Raw genomic sequence first — 19,511 nt, 5'->3', positions numbered from 1 at the left:
ACCACATGGCTAGGTAAGGTAGTAAATTTAAAAATTTACATTCGCTGGTAAATGTATTTTTCACCATTGAAAGCATTGCAAAAGTGAAAAAATGCATCAAAAATGCTGCGTGTGAACATAGCCCAAGGTGTGGAGGAGCATTTTTGTTTTTGGTTATTTAATTTGCCTTATATACAAGTCATTACCCTGGAAAGAATGTCTCAACATTTTTTCCAGGAAAATCTATTTTGGCTTCATTTTTGTATGTTTTATTAGGAGTCCGTAAAAGTGGCGTAATACTCTGACAACATTGTTCAAAGAAGTGACCTGGGAGTCAGAGATGCTTCCAGGGGTCTTCCCCGTGCTGTTCCTATATCATTTGAGCACTGTTTTCATCGATTTGGCCAATTTATAGGCCCCCTCCAGACCTCCAGGGGGGCGACCGGCGGAAAAATGCTTGAGTTACCCTTTGACTTACATTGGGCTTGTTGCTCGGGTTGAGCACCTGAGCATCACGATTTGCTCGACCCGAGCATCGAGCACCCGAGCATTTTAGTGCTCGCTCATCACTTGTTAAGCTCTCTCCACAGATGCTCAATGGGATTTAGATCCAGACTCATTGCTGACCACTTCAGAACTTTTAAGCACTTTGTTTCCATCCATTTCTGGGTGCTTCTTGAAGTATGTTTAGGGTCATTGTCCTGCTGGAAGACCCATGACCTAGGGCGCAAATCCAGTTTTCTGACACTGGCCACTACATTGAGACCCAAAATCCTTTAGTAATCTTCAGATTTCATGACGCCTTGCACACAGTCAAGGCATCCAATGCCAGGGTCAGCAAAACAACCCAAAAACATCTTTGAACCTCCATCATATTTGACTGTAGGTACTGTGTTCTTTTCTTTGTAGGTCTCATTCCATTTTCGGAAAACAGTAGAATGGTGTGCTTTATCAAAATGCTCCATCTTGGTCTCATCTGTCCACAAGACGCTTTCCCAGAAGGATTTTGGCTTACTCACATACATTTTTGGCAAACTGCATTGTCGTTTTTTTATGTCTCTTTGTCAGTGGTCCTCCTGGGTCTTCTGCCATACAGTTTCATTTCATTCAAATGTTGATGGATAGTTTGTGCTGAGATTGATGGACCCTGAGCCTACAGGACAGCTTGAATTTCTTTGGAACTTGATTGATTGGGGCTGCTTATCCATCATCAAAGACTATCTTGCATTGCAACCTTTCATCAATTTTTCTCTGCTATCCACATCCAAAGAAATTATCTACAGTGCCATGGGTTGTAAACTCCTTGATTATGTTGCTCACCATGGACTAAGAACATCAAAATCTCTATAGATGGAATTGTAACTTTGAGATTGTTGATATTTTTCAACAATCTTGGTTCTCAAATCCTCAGACCATTCTCTTCTCCTGTTCTCCATGCTTAGTGTGGCACACACAGACACATAATGCAAAGATTGAGTCAACTTCTTTCCTTTTTATCTGGTTTCAGGTGTGATTTTCATATTGCCCACACCTGTTACTGCCACATGTGAGTTTGAAAGAGCATCATATGCTTGAAACAAAGTTGTTTACCCACAATTTTGGAAAGGTGCCAACAATTTTGTCCTGCCCATTTTGGGGGTTTTGTGTGAAATTATTTCTAATTTTCCTTTTTTTTCGTGTTTTTCCAATACACACAAAGGAAATAAACATGTGTATAACAAAACATGTGTATTTGCAATAATTTTCTGGAAGAAATACAAGGGTGACAACACTTTTGGCCATGACTGTAGCAGCTAGTTACCTCCCACTACCTAAGATATAACTAACAATCAGAGCAGAGTTAGAGCCTGCAAAGAGGAAACTGGTAAACCTTTGGAATACAAGTAATTTCATAGATGCCGATACAGTTGAAAGCAATGTTGGGAGGAGTGTCAGATGACACTCCCTCTCCCATCATTCTGTCACTGCCTCCTACGCAGCGAGCATGATGACGTCACTTCATCGGCCCACGCTGTGCCGGCAGTGGAGCTGCTGAGACGCTCTGCAGAGCATGGAGCAGTGGGGGAAAGAGGAGAGGTAAGTATTGTATTTATTTGTTTTTTTGTTTTTTATACATGGTGGCCTGCATGGACTGTGGGGGCTGCATTATACTGTATGGGGGGGCCACATTATACTGTATGGGGGGCTGCATTATACTCTGAGGGGTGGCTGCATTATACTGTATGTGGGCTGCATTATACTCTGAGGGGTTGCTGCATTATACTGTATGGGGGGGCTGTATTATACTGTATGGGGGGCTGCATTACACTGTATGGGGGCAGCATTATACTGTGAGGGGTGGCTGCATTATACTGTATGGGGGGCTGCATTATACACTGAGGGGCATTATATTGTATGGGGTGGCTGCATTATACTGTATGGGGTGTATTGTACTAAACAAGCAAAATGATGCCTATCCATCAAGTGTGTTTATGCCGGAACAAAAATCATTGCTCTCAGCAGCACATTGCCTGGTGAAAACGTTAGATATGCTGCCTGCTGATAACATGATACTGTATGGGAACAGATTGATCTATTAGTGATCGTTCTGCCCCCATCATTCTTCCTCAGCCAGTATAAAGAAGTCAGGAAACAAGCGTCGAATGACTTCAATATTGTCGATCACGCTCGTTTAGCAGCCGCCTGAACTCAGCTCATGTAAATACAACCAAAATGTTTCTGTGTGATGGTGCAATATGTTCGCATTTGGGGCCCCACTTTAAACTGTTGCCCAGGGCCCCACTCTGTCTAAAACCAGCCCTGCCTAATGGTCAGACACTGTGGTATTCGTCGTGTACAAACACATGATAGCTTATTCTGAAAAGTCAATTCAAAAGACAGGTACACTTTAAATCCATTCCGTATGTAACCATATATGCGTTTCTACCTGCAATTAACATACTATTTACTCAAATTATTAAATTTTCTAAAATGTCAAACAACAAATTACAGATGAAACTGAACTTTTGGAATTGATCTTTACCAACCTCCTGGTGCGATGTATGCTAGTCTCAATGATTTTTTATTAGAATGCACATTAATTGCCTGAATTCTAGAATGAAATTCTCATCTTCAGAGAATTACATATTTTATGGATTAGGTAAGTGTGTTTAGCAATTATAATGGAATTAATTTAAGACTAGTGATGAGTGAGCACTAAAATGCTCGGGTGCTCATTGTTCGAGTCAAGCAAATTGGAATGCTCGAGTGCTCGGTTCGAGTAACAAGTCCAATGTAAGCTCCCCCCGGCAGTCTGCAGAGGGCGTAAAAATTGCCCAAATCGATCGATGGAAACAGTGCTCAAATGACATGGGAGCAGCATGGGGAAGACCCCTGGAAGCATTTCTGACTCTCAGGTCACAGCTGTCAACAACGTTGTCAGAGGTATTACGCCACTTTTACAGACAATAAAACATACAAGAAACAAAACCAAAATGGATTTTCCTGGGCAATATGTTAACCATTTCCAGGGTAATGACTTGTATATAAGGCAAAATAAATATACAAAAACAAAAATGCTCCTCCACACCTTGGGCTATGTTCACACACATTGTTTTTGATGCGTTTTTGCACTTTTGCATTGCTTTCAACCAAGATAAATGCATTCAATGGGAAATATTAATTTAACATTTTACACCCTTATCTGGCCATGTGGTGTGTGACACATCATCAGACACATGCATACAGTGCTGAAAAGACATGGGAACAGCATGGGGAAGACCTCTGGAAGCATCTCTGACTCCCAGGTCACTGCCTAAAAGTGTGCCCATCACAAGTGATCCTTGGCAACAATCACCGTCTACGTCCTTGTCCCAGCGCAGCGTTCAGTTGTCCCTACCCCATTCCTTGAAATGCAAGCGCAAGTATGCTGCCAGCCGCTTGAACAAGGCAGTGCTGAAATGCTTCCAGCTTGTGACTGATGTGGTCATTTCGGAGATGGAGGCCAAATTGGAGGAGGAGGTGCAGGAGCTGAACAATGTGATTACATTGAGGTTACATTGGCGAGTCTGGTTTTTATACTAAAGAAAGATCCTACTGTGTGTGTGGCGCCCCTGAGGGTTCAGTCGCCACAGGGGTACTGCATCTTTGCCCGAGGTGTGGTATCTCTTCTTCCAGGTAAGGATGGAGCATTTCTCAGGACCCTACTTCACCACTCAACACTACACCACTCCTGTCCTGTAGGGGGCCTAAATGTACCAGTGTGCTGCCCCGGCCCAGGATATAGGAGATGGGGGGAACCAAAGATAGGGGGAACCATGTAGTGGGTGAGGGTGGAGGACACACTTTTAGGTAACATTTACTAATTCATATTTAATCTACAGCCATCTTAGATTCAAGGTCTTTGATTGTGATCTTCATCAGTGATTGTGGTCTCCGTCTCTGATTGTGGTTACCCACCAGAGTTCAGTAATAGGCCTCATCTGACTGAAGATACACGGTCCTCGTACTCTGGCCTTGAGGCGAAGAGTGGGTCAGAGTTAGCCACTGCCTCTACCCGGTCAAGGTCCTGACCTAAGAAGGCCTGGAGGGGAGCACAGGAGACAAGCTCCACAGGCAAAAGGATCCCAGGGGGATACGGATGGAGCGGCATACGCCACCTGTATTTCTTACTCTGGCCTAGTCAGAGGGACTCCTGCTGCAAGAGGGGAGACCGGCAGCCGATACGTGACTTTGCTACTTCACGTCTCAGTCAGAAAAGCCCGGAGGATTAGAGGATCCCAGGAGGGATACGGACGGAGCGGCATACGCCACCTGTACCTCTCTACCTGCGTTTATCCAGAGGGACCCGGCCTTACACCTAGTTGTAACCACACATACAGTCAGGAGAAGACTTAGTGGGAGAACTCACCAAGGAGAGGAACACACACCAGAGGGGTCTCGACAGGTGCTCCTGATCTACCTGGAAAGTGCTGGATCCCCTTCCTGATGGCCGCAGTACGCCGCGAGGAGCAGAGGGAAGCTTTGCGGCTAAAGTTCATCTTAATGTGAGTAAAAACCCTGGATGACTTCACACTCCGCTTCAGCCTGTTATTTCCTGCGCGGCACGGCACCCACCATTCCTTCCTCACACTGTCCTGAGGCCTGCTCCGCCTGCGGGGAGCCGTCCCATCTAAGCTGCCTGTAACACCGGCCTCAGTGGACTGAAGCAGCGCTGGTGTCCATCACCGGAAGTGGCGTAGTCGGAAAATTACCACTCAACCCTGAAAGCCCATTAAATCTTTTATGTGATCGCCCTGGGCACGGACCAGGTCTGGGCCACGACTGCAACCCCGAGACACCGACACTGACTCGGCTCCGAGTAACCCCATTTCCCAGGGAGGGCTGTGAGTGTCACGTGTTTTTTTATTTTTTTATTTTTATTTTTTACGTTATTTTTTAAGAAAAATGCATTCACTGGGAAATGTCATTTTAACATTTTACAACCTTATCTGGCCATGTGGTGTGTGACACATCATCAGATACATCCTGCTTGATTTATGATGGAGGGACTCTGAAAGTCACAAAGCCTATTTTTATAAGGTCATCAGGCGGCCATTACTATTTTTAAAGGGCCAGCAGTCGGCCCTCGCTATTGTTAGAGAGCCATCAGCCGGCTATGCTTTGCTGTTCCCATTATTAACGAGTGGGTCTCCTATACTGTTATTGCGTATGCAGTGACTGCAAGGGCTGCCAAAAATTTGGACGCAACCCAATACCCCTTTGAAGAGACATAGAGGAGGGTCTCAGTAAAAAAAATGTTCCCATTATAAAGGAGTGGGTCTCCTATAGTGGTAATGCCCATGCTGTGACTGCAAGGGCTGCCAAAATTTGGGAAAAACCCCACTAACAATTTAAAGACACATAGAGCTGGGCCACAGTAACGACATGTTCCCATTAGAAAGGAGAGGGTCTGCTATACAGTTATAGGGTATGAAGTGAGTACAACGGCTGACCAAATTTAGGAAAATCCCCACTAACAATTTAAAGACACATAGAGCAGGGCCACAGTAACGACATATTCCCATTAGTAAGGAGCGGGTCTCTCATACTATTTGCCTATGCAGTGACTGCAATGGCTGTCAAAAATTTTGAGACACTTCAATGCCCCTTGCAAGAGACGTAGAGGTCAGGGGGCCTCCTGCAAAAAATGCTCCCATTATTAGGAAGTGTGTCTCCCATACTGTTTACCTATGCAGTGAAGCAACGGCTGCCAAAAATTTGGAGGAACTCCAATGCCCCTTGCAAGAGACGTAGATATGTTGATATAGTACATATGGTGGTGATATGGTGGTGGAGAATGAGGTAGCGGAGAAGGAGGAGGACAAAAGCAAATAGACAAAATAAGGAAGCGTATACCCATGTCTGGGTGTGAAGACAGAGGTGCATGGGAATAGAGTTATACCTCTCCCAAAAAAGACATTGTATTTGAGTTCATGTTACGCTGCTATCATTCGATGGTGTTGAGAAGTCTGGCCCAATCCAGCCCTTGTTCATTTTGAGAACAGTCAGCCTGTCAGCATTTTCAGTTGACAGGCGGATGCGCCTATTGGTTATAATTCCATTGGCAGCACTAAAATCCCACTCTGACAAAACGCTAGTGGCAGGGCAGGCCAGGACCTCAAAGGCGTAGAGAGCCAGTTCATGCCACGTGTCCAGCTTGGATACCCAACAATTATAAGGCACAGAGGAATCACCGAGGACATTGGTACGGTCAGCAAGGTACTCCCTCACCATCTTCCGAAACTTTGCACTCCTTGTGAGAGAACCCCGCACATCAAGGCCTGTGCTCTGGGAGGGTCTGAGAAATCTGTCACAGAACTTTGACAGTGTTCCCCTGCCTCTGCTGGAATGCATTTGTGGCTCCTTCACCTGTACTCCTTGATTGTCCAACGAACTGTGACCTCTGCCGCCAGCGTTTTCAGATAGGAATTTTTTTAATAATTACACAACAAGGGCCTTCTCGTACTGCACCATTTTATTAGGCCTGTCCTGCAAAGGAATAAGAGACATAAAGTTCTCCCTGTAGCGTGGGTCTAGAAGCGTCACCAACCAGTAATGACTGTCACCTAAAATTTGGACAACGCGAGGGTCACAAGAAAGGCAGCATAACATAAACTCAGCCATGCGTGCCAGACTGCAAAGAGGCAAGACTTCAGTGTCCTCACTAAGAGGACGACTGACCATGCTCTCCTCCTCCTCCTTTCGGTCCTCTGGCCATCCACGCTGAACAGACGGTATGAGAGTTGTGCAGGTAGTATCATCTATAGCGCATGAAACTAGCTCCTGTTCTTCCTCCTCCTCTTCCTCATTGTCACCCAATCCACTTTGGGATGAGATGAGGCTGAGCTGTGTGTAATTATACGGTATGGTTCCTTGCTCCATCTCATCGTGCTCCGCCTGCAATGCATCCTCTTTAATTGAGATCAGAGAACGTTTCAGAAGACAGAGAATCGGGATGGTGACGCTAATTATGGCGTCATCGCCGCTCACCATCTTGGTGGAGTCCTCAAAGTTTTGGAGGATGGTACAGATGTCTGACATCCATGTCCACTCCTGAGGTCTTATGTGTGGTGTCTGACCTGAATACCGATGGCCTTGTTGATGCTGGTAGTCAACAACCGCCCTCTTCTGCTCACAAATCCTTCCCAACATCTGCAATGTAGGGTTCCAATGCGTGTTGGCATCATATACTGTACCAGTGGGTGAGCTGGAAGCTGCAAATGTTAGAACTCTCCTGTTAGGTTTTTTCTATCTTGCTGGTCACATGACCTTTTTTGCCTATTTAATCCTGCTCCGCCCTCCTGGCCTTGCTGGACTTCATTGTAATTTCTACTCTTAAGCTAGCCTGGTGTTTAGTTACCTTTCTCAGTCAGTTTAGCTAGGTCTTCGGACCTTTATGTTCTATGTTGTGTGTTTGTCTTTTACTGCTACAATCTCTGCTAGGAGGTGTCCAACTTTATCCCAGTCCCTAGTTCTTGTAGGGATCCCTCCCTTGCATCTATAGGTCTTCGTACAGACCAGCCGAGGACTTTAGCGGGTCTGATCGCAGGATCAGGTTCCCCGTTACATCGTAGGGATCTAGCTTAGTTCTATTGTAGGGACAGATCTCCTTTCTTTCCTTAGTGCTTGTAGCAGATCATAACAGCAAATGCTGCTGAAGCACGGCAAGGGCGGCGGAAGCTGTAGCTGACTTTCTAAAATAGGCACACAGGCGGCGTACTTTGACAAGCAGATCCAGCAGATACAGGTAGGTTTTGAGAAAAAGCTGAACCACGAGGTTAAGCACATGGGCCAGGCATGGTACGTGTGTGAGCTTGCCTCACCTCAGAGCCGCCACCAGGTTCCGGCCATTGTCCCACATGACCATGCCTGGCTGTAGGGTCAGCGACATCAGCCGCACATCTGCCTGCTCTTTCAGAGCTGTTCAGCGGTGTCAGCCACAGATTTGCGTGCTGTTTCAGAGCTGTCCACAACTCTTCAGCACTGTGCGATTTGTCACCTAAGCGTATTAGCTTCAACACAGCCTGTTGCCACTTGGCCGAGCCAGTGCTGCAGTGCTTCCAGCTTCAACTGATGTGGTCATTTCAGAGATGGAGGAGGAGGATGAGGTGCAGGAGCTGTAGAATGTGGGGGCAACCCTGATTGACCTAGGGCCCGCAATCCTTGGCATCAGGAGGACGTGTTCCATCCCAAAGTCTGGGTCCCGGCTTCCACTATGTTTAAACAGTGTGCCGTCAGCGAGATGTACTGTCCCTGCCCACAAGCACTTGCCCACGTGTCCGTGGTTAGGTGGACTTTCCCAGTAACTGCATTGTTGAGGACACGGCTAATGTTGTGGGACACATGCTTGTGTAATGTGGGGACGGCACACCAGGAGAAATAGTGTTGGCTGGGGACCGAGCACCGAAGGACGGCTGCCGCCATCAGGTTTCGGAAAGCTTCCATCTCCACGAGCCTAAAAGGCAACATTTCGAGCGCAAGCATTCGCAAAATGTGGGAATTTAGTAGTTTGGCCTGTGGGGCGTTAGCTGCGTATTTGCGCTTGCATTCCAAGGACTGGGGTAGGGACAACTGAACGCTGCGCTGGGACAAGGACGTGCTTGCTGATGGTGCTAGTTGAGAGTATTTAACGACAGGTGCAGGGCGTGAGGCATCTTGGCATCCGCAATGGACAGGGGATTGGCGTGCACGCACAACAGCGGAACAAGCAGTGGTGTCACCCGCAGACACTGTTACTGGACCCTGGGGTTTGGCCCACTTAGTCGGGTGCTTTGCTGCCATGTGCCTGATCATGCTGGTAGTGGTCAGGCTGCTAGTTTTGCTACCTCTGCTGATGCTGGCCTGGCAGGTAGTGCAAATGGCCTTTTTGGGGTTATTGGCAGAGTCTTTAAAAAACAACCAGACTCGGGAAGACCTAACTTCCGTCGTGTTGATGTTACGGGGAACGATTGCCCGCCTTCTGTCTGCGGCCACCACACTGCTTGTTCTTGCCTGTTGTGGTGCTACGCCTCCCTCCCCCTGTGTGCTGCTGTCCTCACTCTGCATGTCACCTTGCCAGGTTGGGTCAGTGACTTCATCGTCCACCACCTCATCTTCCACTTCCGCACCCTGGTCCTCCTCCTGAATTTCTGGCAATTGTGTCTCATCATCATCCACCTTTTGTGACAGTTTCCCACCGTCGCCTTCATGTGACTGTTGCTGCTCAAATATTTGGGCATCTCTACATGCGATCTCCTCTTACCCAGCTTCAAGTGGACCGGGCGAGAGGACCAAATCTATAAATGGAAAAGTGAACAGCTCTTCGGAGTGTCCAAGTGTGGGATCATTTGTCTCTGGGCACTCGGCATGGTGGGAGGAAGGAGGATCAGGGTGAGGAATATGCAGTCCAGACTCACAGCTACTGAGACTTGACCGTGTGGAAGACAGGGTGGTGGTGGCTAAGTGACTGCAAGCATTATCTGCTATCCAACCAATAACCTTTTGAAACTGCTCTGTGTTTAATAGTGGTGTTCTGCGGTCTCCTATTAATTGGGACAGGAAGGTTGAGCAACAAGATGTGGGTGTTTGTGGTGGCACAATTTCAGCTTGCCCACAACCTCGGCCTCGTCCTCTGCATGCACCATCACCATCACGTCCACTTCCCCGTCCCTTGCCACGTGCCTTGTCCATTTTAAATAGAGGACAATATTTTCCACCTTCACTACAAATGGCTGGATTTGAACCGCTGTGATATGTGATACCTGTGACGGAAAACCACAGTTTTAAATAGCAGGCCTGTAGGTTACTATTTTTCACAGCAACCTCGTGTTAATAACTTCACTGACACACTCAGCAAAATTTAAATGGAGGCCAGAAATGGCTGAATTTGGAGCGCACTTATATGTGATACGTGTGACGGAAAACCACAGTTTTAAATAGCTGGCCTGTAGGTTACTATTTTTCACAGCGACCTCGTGTCAATAACTTCACTGACACACTGCAACAAAATTTAAATGGAGGCCAATAATGGCTAAATTTGGAGCTCACTTATATGTGATACGTGTGACGGAAAACCACAGTTTTAAATAGCTGGCCTGTAGGTTACTATTTTTCACAGTGACCTCGTGTCAATAACTTCACTAACACACTGCAACAAAATTTAAATGGAGGCCAATATTTTCCACGTTCACTACAAATTTCTGGACTTTTATCGCTGTAATATGGAAAAGATCTGGCTGTATTTTGCAGCGCCAACAAGCAAATGGAGCAGAAAAATAGTGTACTCTGGATTGCTTTTTAAGCAAATAACCAGGATTAAGATTAAAAAAAAATTTCCCTGGCCCCTGATATTTGGGGCTATGTCTACAAATTTCTGTAAGAACAGCAGCAGCAGGAACATTCAATGGACCCTCTTGCACTATGTGCATTGCAGTCTGCCACATACACTGCCTGCCTGCCTAGCACTTATTATATGCAGCTGGATTAGTCCTCAGAAGGACTGTTAGTTCAGATGGATATAGATATATGTTGTGAAATACCTATACTAACAGGACGTTCAATGGACCCTCTTGTGCTCTATCATGCACTGCAGTCTGCAACATACACTGCCTGCCTGCCTAGCATGGATTATATGCAGCTGGATTAGTCCTCAGAAGGACTGTTAGTTGAGATGGATATATATATATATATATATAAACAAGCAAATCTCTCCCTGACGCAGCAGCAGCTCTCCCTACTCTGCCTGAATCCAGGGTAGACTGTGACGAGCATGGCGGCGCCTTGTCTTATATACACCTGATGATGCTGTGCGGCCAGCCAATCACGGTAATGCCCACAACCAACATGGCTACGACATTACAGTGTGTGGCAGGCAATCCCTGCATCTTCATTGGATTTCTAAAGAGTGCCAAACATACAGGGAGGAGACCCGAGTTCCCGCCCGAGCAACCCGAAAATACTCGTCGTGCGCCGAGCATCTCGAGCAGTGAGATGCTCGGGCGACTACAGAGCAGTGGCGAGCATGTTCGCTCATCACTAATTAAGACCCATGGTCATTTATTTAACATACAAAGAAAAATAAATTTAATGGAGAGAGAAAATTTTACTGTAAGAACACTTATAGTATTATAACCAAAAAATCAAGAGACCCCCAACGATCCTGAGAACGGGGCTCTGGAACCCCTAAGAATGGTGCTTTGCAGCAACATCCCAAAAGAAGTTAAGGATAGCATGTGCGGCATTTGCTCCATTCATTGTCTATGGGACTGCTGAGTACAATGCTTGGATACTTCCATCAGTCCCATAGACAATGAATGGAGCGGAGACCGTGTATGTGCACCTCCACCCCATTCAGTATGGGGCTGCAGAGCTACGATCTTAGGAAAACAGAGCACAGTTGTTGTAATTGCTGGGGGTCCCAGCGTTTTCACACCCAGTTATAAATTATCCTCTACCCCATGGATAAGGAATAACTTGATTTCTTGGAAATAAGCCTTTAAATGCTCTTATAGGCGTGTGCTATCTGATTTTTAATTGGACAGCACACTGACCCATGTTATTCAATAGTGCTGTTCAGATTAATTATTTCTCGGTCCGAGTGTCCATCAGAGAAAAATTGCAGCATGCACCACTTTAATCCAAGTCTCGGATGAGACTCACACATTCAAGTTTATGGGTGCATGAGAAAAAATCTGATCCCATAAGGACCATCAAAATGGCATTAGATTTGTACTGATAGATTTAAATCATAAAACTAGGAAACTGTATGTAATCATGTGCACATTTTAATGTAGTGGTATGATAACGGATCACACACGGATGTCACACAGACATATGGCACATGGATAAAAATCTGATGAAAATTAGAAAAAAATCATCTGAGTTTTCTGGATGAAAGTTGGACAAATTTTCATACGCTCATCTGCAGGCACACTAAGGGGAATCTGTCAGCAGGTTTTTGCTATATAATCTGAGAGCAGCATAATATAGGGAAGAGAAACTTCATTCCAAGGATGTGTCCCTTACTGGGCTGTTGAGTGTAGTCTTGATATAATCCTTGTTTGTCTGATGTTGACATAGCGAAGCTAAGATTTCAGCTTTATATATAACCCACCCACACCCCTGACTGACAGCTTTCTATGTACACTGTACATTGTCAGCAAGCTAATCAGTGGGGGTAGAGTGGTTACACAAATTAGCCTGACTGGTGTGCACATGAGCTGTAGTCCTGTGGTGATAATCTCCTGCTGATAAAATATTGATTGTATTGAAACTACAGCACACAGCCTAATAAGTGACACATCCCTGTTATAAGGCTACTGTGCACTACATTATGCTGCTCTCAGAATAAATAGCAAAAACCTGCTGACAGATTCCCTTTAATGTACTGTCTAATATAGCACAAATCCTACAAAAGGGGAGACCAGACCTATTATTAAGCTAAAACATACAAAGCTTTATAAAATGATACTCATAAAAAGAACACATATAGCACAAGGACAAGGGATGGAATCAGTGCTTCACACAAACAGCACAAGGCAGCAATGAACCACTGATGTCTAAAACATTGCTAATATGTGGAGAAGTGGAAAGGGCAAGAATCCACACAACTTCTTAAAAAGTATCCATACAGCTGAAGGGGTAAAGTAGTAACTATAAAGTCTGCTAAGAAATTGATGATGTACAAGGCAGAAAGCTTTACACAGGGATCTAATAAGTAATAGCCTTTAAATTGTGTAATAGATGGAATAATGGAAAGGTTTGTCAATCCACAAATGTGGTCAATTTGCAATCAACACTATAAATATAGCAACTAAATGAGAAACACTCGGAATGGTGACAACTCAAACAAATACAATAAGGGTCGGTTCACGCTGAGTGTTTTACAGGTTCTGATAAATAACTTCAAATACTCTTTGAATAAGCTTCCTATTCTTTTATATCGTGCCTATGGTGCTATCTCTTTCATGTGAAAATAGAAGTAACATGTCAACTCTTGAGACATTTCTGCCTGAAAAAAAACACTCCAAATATGACTTCTGAATTAAACGCAGGGAAAAAATGACATTGAAAATGCACCAAAAATACTTTTTTCATGTGTTTTCTTTAATTTTTGTTTACTTGGATATTTTAGCCTTAAAAAAATTCTCTTAAAAGAAAAGGGTGATTTATTAAGATTAGTGCAGCACACACCAGTTATAATAAAGAGCTAGATGAACCTGATTCATTAAGTGGCGTGCGATGCATAAAAAAACCGGCGCATCTCGTTTCCAAAAACGTGCGCCAGACGAGAGCTTATGTACATTTGCGTCATTTGAGTCAGTTAGTGGCGTAACTTATGATAGATTCGACAGGCGGTCACCGACTATCCTGCCCATGTGTAGCCCACATCACACCCATATTGGCGTAGCTAGACAAGACTGTCATGTCAACATCACAAGTCGCAATGTTTTAGCGCATCTGCCGAGTTGTGCAAAAATCTTGTTACTGTTTAAGGTGTTTACTCCAGATTTCGGCATTCCTGCACCTATTAGCTACATTTGGTTACTTGTGTTTTTTCTATTGTGCTTTTGAGTGCGTCCTTTTTTTTACAAGTTTTTATCGCACTTTTGGCACTGCAATTTTGTCTCTTTTTGGTGTTTCATGTTTTAAATGAAACTGCTTTGTATTTGTATTCCTGATATTTGGCTTTGACAAAATTGTATTAATACAGTCATGTGTGGATTACAAGCTTTTTTTAATGCAGCGGAAACACATTAAGGCTAAGTGCCCATGATGCAGAAATGCTGCTGATTTTTTCTGCATCTCCCTGGCAGGAAAAACGTATGCGGATTTTACATGCGTTTTTCCCGCCAGGTAGAAGCGTTTGTCAAGCGTTTTTGCATGCATTTCTGCATGCGGGTTATCAAGCGCTTTTCCAAGCAATTTTAGCATCACTTAGAAAAATGCTTGACAACTTGGTCACACTATCTAAATCCATGCAACCGGCATGGATTTTATATAGTGTGACCAAGTTAGTTAAAAAAGAATAAAAATGGTAAAAAATAATAAAAAAAATTATACTCACCTTCTAATGGTCCCCGGTCTCCTTCTCCGGTCTCCCCGGCGGCTCGCGATGGTCTAAAAGGACCTTCCATGACGTCGTTTAGTCATGTGACAGGTCACGCGACCGCCGACGTCATCGGAAGGTGAGTATAATGTTTATTTTTTATTTTAAATTCTTTTTTTTAACCGGTACTACGGTACCTGGGTCTGGCTGTATGAGAGTCTTCTCTTCTCCAGACCCGGGTACCATCCGCACATTGAACCGTGTGATATCCGCATGTGCACATGTAGTCATGCGGATATTAAGCGATTCAAACCAAGTCAATGGCGGCAATTACGCTGCGTGTCCGCAAAATTAATGCACATGCTGCGTATTTTTCCACAATGATAATGACCATGGGGCACGTATTACCAAGCGTTTTTTAAGCGTTTTCGCTGCGGAAATTCCGCCGCAAAAACGCGTGAAAAACACATAGTGGGCATGCAGCCTAAAAATGCATATACATTTTTTAACTGTGGATTTTTTGCATTTAATGGCAATATATGAGGAAAATCCACTTTTAAAACTCACCATACTCGCAAGATAAATGAACATGTTGCGAATTTCAAAAACGCACTGCAGGTCACTTTTTGCAGCGTATAAAAAAAAACCTTGAGATTTCTATAATTCCCATCTACTTATGCACTGTCAAAAACTCACCAAAACTCATCATGGGAATACAACCTAACGGAGCATTTTAGGATTTCTATAGGGACATTTTCTATTTCTGTATTCATCCAATTTCATATTGAGGCATACAGAGATTGATACCGTATCAGACATCTCATTACATAAATATTCTCAGGCTACAGATATTTCCAACCTACCTTGCTGCACAGAACACCATGTAATGGCACAATGAGTCTTTGGTGCTTTGTGGCACATTGTGAAGCTGCAGGACGGATGGTGTGTACCATTGTATAAAGAGTATACATATACAATTGATATTCTAGTGTGTGCATAATTGTATTGCTATCTTTAATCAATCATTCATGCTGAAAGAGCAAATACCGTATATGAGGTTATTGACAGAAAGTACTGAAAATACCTTCTATATAATCACTAAACTTGTATAAACCTACAGAAACAATCACATACAATATCTGTAAATGACATAACTAGCTCTCTGTAAGATGGTTTTTACATGCTGCAGATATTGTATTCGGTAGTGCTTTTATGTTCGTATTTTGCCTCATATACAGAAACAATTGGCCGATGAGATTAACATGTGAAGGCATTTCTTAGGCTAAGACCCCTGAACCAGAGCTTCCTAATTCATATCACAGCTGCACAAAAAATATAGTTCTAATACTAATGGATGTGAAAGAGAAATGACAAAATGTTATAATCTCGATGAAATATAAAAAAAATTCTTCACGTTCTATACTTTGAATATAGTAAAGGGCACAATTCAAGTTGGAAAACTAGAATTCAATGTTTATCAATAATACCTTCAATTAATTAAAATAAATGATAATGAAATATTACATTGTAGCTGGTAGCAGTTACTTACAGACAAGACATGTGTTATGGAGAGAGAATATCTAGAAGAAATCAAGCTCCCCGACTCCAATAAAACAGGTCTATCCAGGCAGAAATGGAAAGGCAAAGAACAGGTTGTATTCCAGAGCAGTGAGGGAGTAAACTTGTAGACTCTTCCTAATAACAAGCTTTAGATATCAACCATCTGGATAAATTGTGCTGAAGAAGAGGCTGCAGTCACCTATGTATTGTCTGTGCTCTAATCTTGGGGAAAGTGTGTGCAGGCTGGACTTCCCTCTGCTATATTTCAAGCCAAAATTGGCAGCATCATCTGCAATGTCTCTCTAAGGTGATTGGCGGTTGTTGTGTCCCACAGTAGAGCACACATCTGCGCCTGGCTAGATCCTTCAGCTGTGTGAGCTCTGTGCTTACATTTCCAGTACTGGCTGCTAATAGTAATGAAGCAAGTTAAAAGGATCAGGAGGGTCTGATCTGCTACTTTGATTCATCCTTTTCCATTTGCTGTAGTACTCCATTAGTTGTTTCAGGGCTAATGTATTAATGCAATATACATTAGTGTTTTATGCCTACATGCAACTCATTTTGAGGGTGTCTGTACAATCATGTAAAATTATTTGACTTTATGTGACTGCAAACTTTTGAATCCTCACATCTTGTTCACTGTGTCCGAGAGCAGGTGAGTGCGTGACCTCAAGTATGCGATTTGCATTAATGCAGTCACATGCCAACTAGACTTGCGTGGCCTCATTCAATGCAAGTGTATTGATCGAGGCCAGACACGTATTGTTAGAATGTGGCCAGAAGTATGAAAATCGCATACTTGTATTCACATGACCCCCTGCTTCCGGAGATGGCACCGGAGAATCCACACAGCACATAGTGCAAGCGATGCGAGGACTCACAAGTCTCCAATCACAAAGTGACTGAGACTTGTCGCCTAAGGTCAGACAATCTCTTTAAATAAATTGTTTACTTTGTGGTTCCAATAACAAGTAGTTTTTAGTGTTGAGCGAGCATGCTCGACACTGCTCGGTACTCGCCCGAGCATCTCACTACTCGGGATGTTCGGCGAGCACCGAGCATTTCCGGGTTACTCGGGCGGGAGCTCGGGTCTCCGCCCTGCACGTTTGGCGCTCTTTACGGAGCCAATGAACATGCAGGGATTGCCAGCCAGTCACTGTAATGCTGCAGCCATGTTGATTGTGGGCAATACAGTGATTGGCTGGCCGCACAGCGTCACCTCGAGTATTTAAAACCGGGCGCCGCCATCTTGGACACAGTCGCTCCGGATCAGACAGTGTAGGGAAAGTGCTGCTGAGTTAGGGAGAAATATATAGTGCGAAATAGGTAGTGTAGGGTCTCTAAAGCCTGCCAAATCAAACAAACAGTCCTTCTCAGGACTAATATCCATCACAGATATCAGGCAGGCAGGCAGGCAGGCTGTATAGGAGACGCAGTGGTTATACCAGCAAACGCTGCATTACAGTCCTGGTGCTCCTGTTGGTCAAATTGCTAGACTTATCCCCCGGTCTCAGGGGCCAGGAAAATTCCTTTTTTTTCCATCTAAATCCTGTATTTTTTTTTTTTCCTCAGTCAGACTGTAAAAAAAAAAAAAACTGTAATAGTGTCTCCCTGACTGGTCAGACACCAATATATCTGTTTAAAAGAGTCTGGTGTAGGCCAGAGAAATAGAACTGTGGTTTTCCTCTTCCACGGTTCTAATCTCCTTTTTATTACCCTTTTTCCATTGATAGTGCGAGTGTAAGCTATTTTACTTCATTTACAATGGGCAAGGCGCGTGGCAAGGGACGTGGAACTGGACGTTCTGGTGATGGTGCGTGTAGAGGACAAGCCCGTGGCCAAGGTGAAAATGTGCCACAACCAACAGCCACATCTTCTCGCTCCCACTTCTTGACCGAATTACTAGGGGAGCACACTACAACACGAGTATTGCGAACTGATCAGTGTAAACAGGTTATTAATTGGATAGCAGATAATACTTCCAGTTACCTGGGCATCACCACCTCCGGTCTGTCTTCCACATGGTCAAGTTTTAGTAGCCGTAAGTCTCGACAGCATACTTCTCCTCACCCTGATGCTCCTTCCTCCCACCATGCCGAGTGTCGTCAGACAGCAACTGATCCCACACTTGGACACTCTGAAGAGCTGTTCACTGGTCCATTTCCATATTTGGGCCCCTCGCCTGCTCCGCTTGAAGTGGTGGAAGAGGAGATCCCATGTAGCGATGCCCAAATATTTGAACAGCCACGGCCACAGGAAGTCGACGCTGGCGTCGACGCTGGCAATTCATCACAAGAGGTGGACGATGACGAGACACAATTGCCAGGAAGTGAGGAGGAGGATCGTGGTGCGCAAGTGGAAGAGGAGGAGGTGGTGGATGATCTAGTAACTGACCCAACATGGCAGGAGGACATGCAGAGCGAGGCCAGCAGCACACAGGGGGAGGGAGGCAGAGTACCCCAACAGGCAGGAAGAAGCAGTGTGGTGGCCGCACACAGAAGGCAGGCAACAGTTCCCCGTAACACCAACACGAGGGACGTTGCCAGTACAACCGGTAGGTCTTCCAGAGTCTGGAATTTTTTTAAAGACTCTGTTGATAACCCCAAAAAGGCCATTTGTTCCACCTGCCATGCCAGCATCAGCAGGGGTGACAAAACTACCAGCCTGACCACCACCAGCATGATCAGGCACATGTCAGCAAAGCACGCAACTTTGTAGGGCGAACCCCAGGGTCCACGACCAGTGTCAGTGGGTTTCACCACTGCTTCTTCCACTGTTGTGCGTGTAATAGAACCCCCTGTTGTGCGTGCAAGGCAATCCCCTGTCCATACTGCATGCAAAGATGCCCCCTCCTCTCAGTCTTCACTTGTTATGGCAGTTTCTCAAGAAACAGCATCAACGTCCACGTCCATCTCCCACTGCAGCATTCAATTGTCCTTATCCCAGACCTTTGAACGAAAGCGCAAATTCGCAGCCAACGCCCCACAGGCCACAGTCCTAAATTCGCACATTTCACGACTGCTTGTGTTGTAAATGCTGCCTTTTAGGCTGGTGGAGACGGAATCCTTCCGCAACCTTATGGCAGTGGCCGTCCCTCGATACTCGGTCCCCAGCCGACACTATTTTGCCTGATATGCCATCCCCGCACTACACAAGCACGTTTCCCAAAACATCTGCCGTGCCATCAACAAAGCAGTTACTGGGAGAGTCCACCTGACAACGGACACATGGACAAGTGCTTGTGGCCAGGGACGGTACATCTCCCTGAAGGCACACTGGGTAAACATAGTGGAAACCGAGAACCAGTCGGACCTTGAGACGGAACACATCCTCCCCACACCGACGATTGCGGGCCCTATGTCAGTCAGAGTTGCCCCCACAGTGTACAGCTCCTGTGCATCATCCTCCTCCTCCTCATGTTCAGCCT

General features: G+C 45.0%; 1 protein-coding gene across 2 annotated transcripts in view; it reads right to left on the bottom strand.

The window, feature by feature from the left end:
• The window catches only part of LOC141211277 (pinopsin-like), a 320,801-nt gene extending 304,321 nt beyond the window's left edge, over positions 1 to 16,480 (bottom strand). For both annotated transcript variants that reach the window (XM_073664808.1, XM_073664809.1), the window contains exon 1: positions 16,074 to 16,480. The gene's annotated coding sequence lies outside the window, so the exon portion shown is untranslated. The remainder of the gene's footprint in view (positions 1 to 16,073) is intronic.
• Positions 16,481 to 19,511: the final 3,031 nt, after the last annotated feature.

Source organism: Phyllobates terribilis, unplaced genomic scaffold (assembly GCF_046119375.1).
Source record: "Phyllobates terribilis strain yellow unplaced genomic scaffold, ASM4611937v1 Scaffold_2__4_contigs__length_985480577, whole genome shotgun sequence".
NCBI classification, from domain to species: domain Eukaryota; kingdom Metazoa; phylum Chordata; class Amphibia; order Anura; family Dendrobatidae; genus Phyllobates; species Phyllobates terribilis.
Note: the sequence above shows the minus strand (reverse complement) of the source record. Positions and strands in the feature narration are given on the sequence as shown.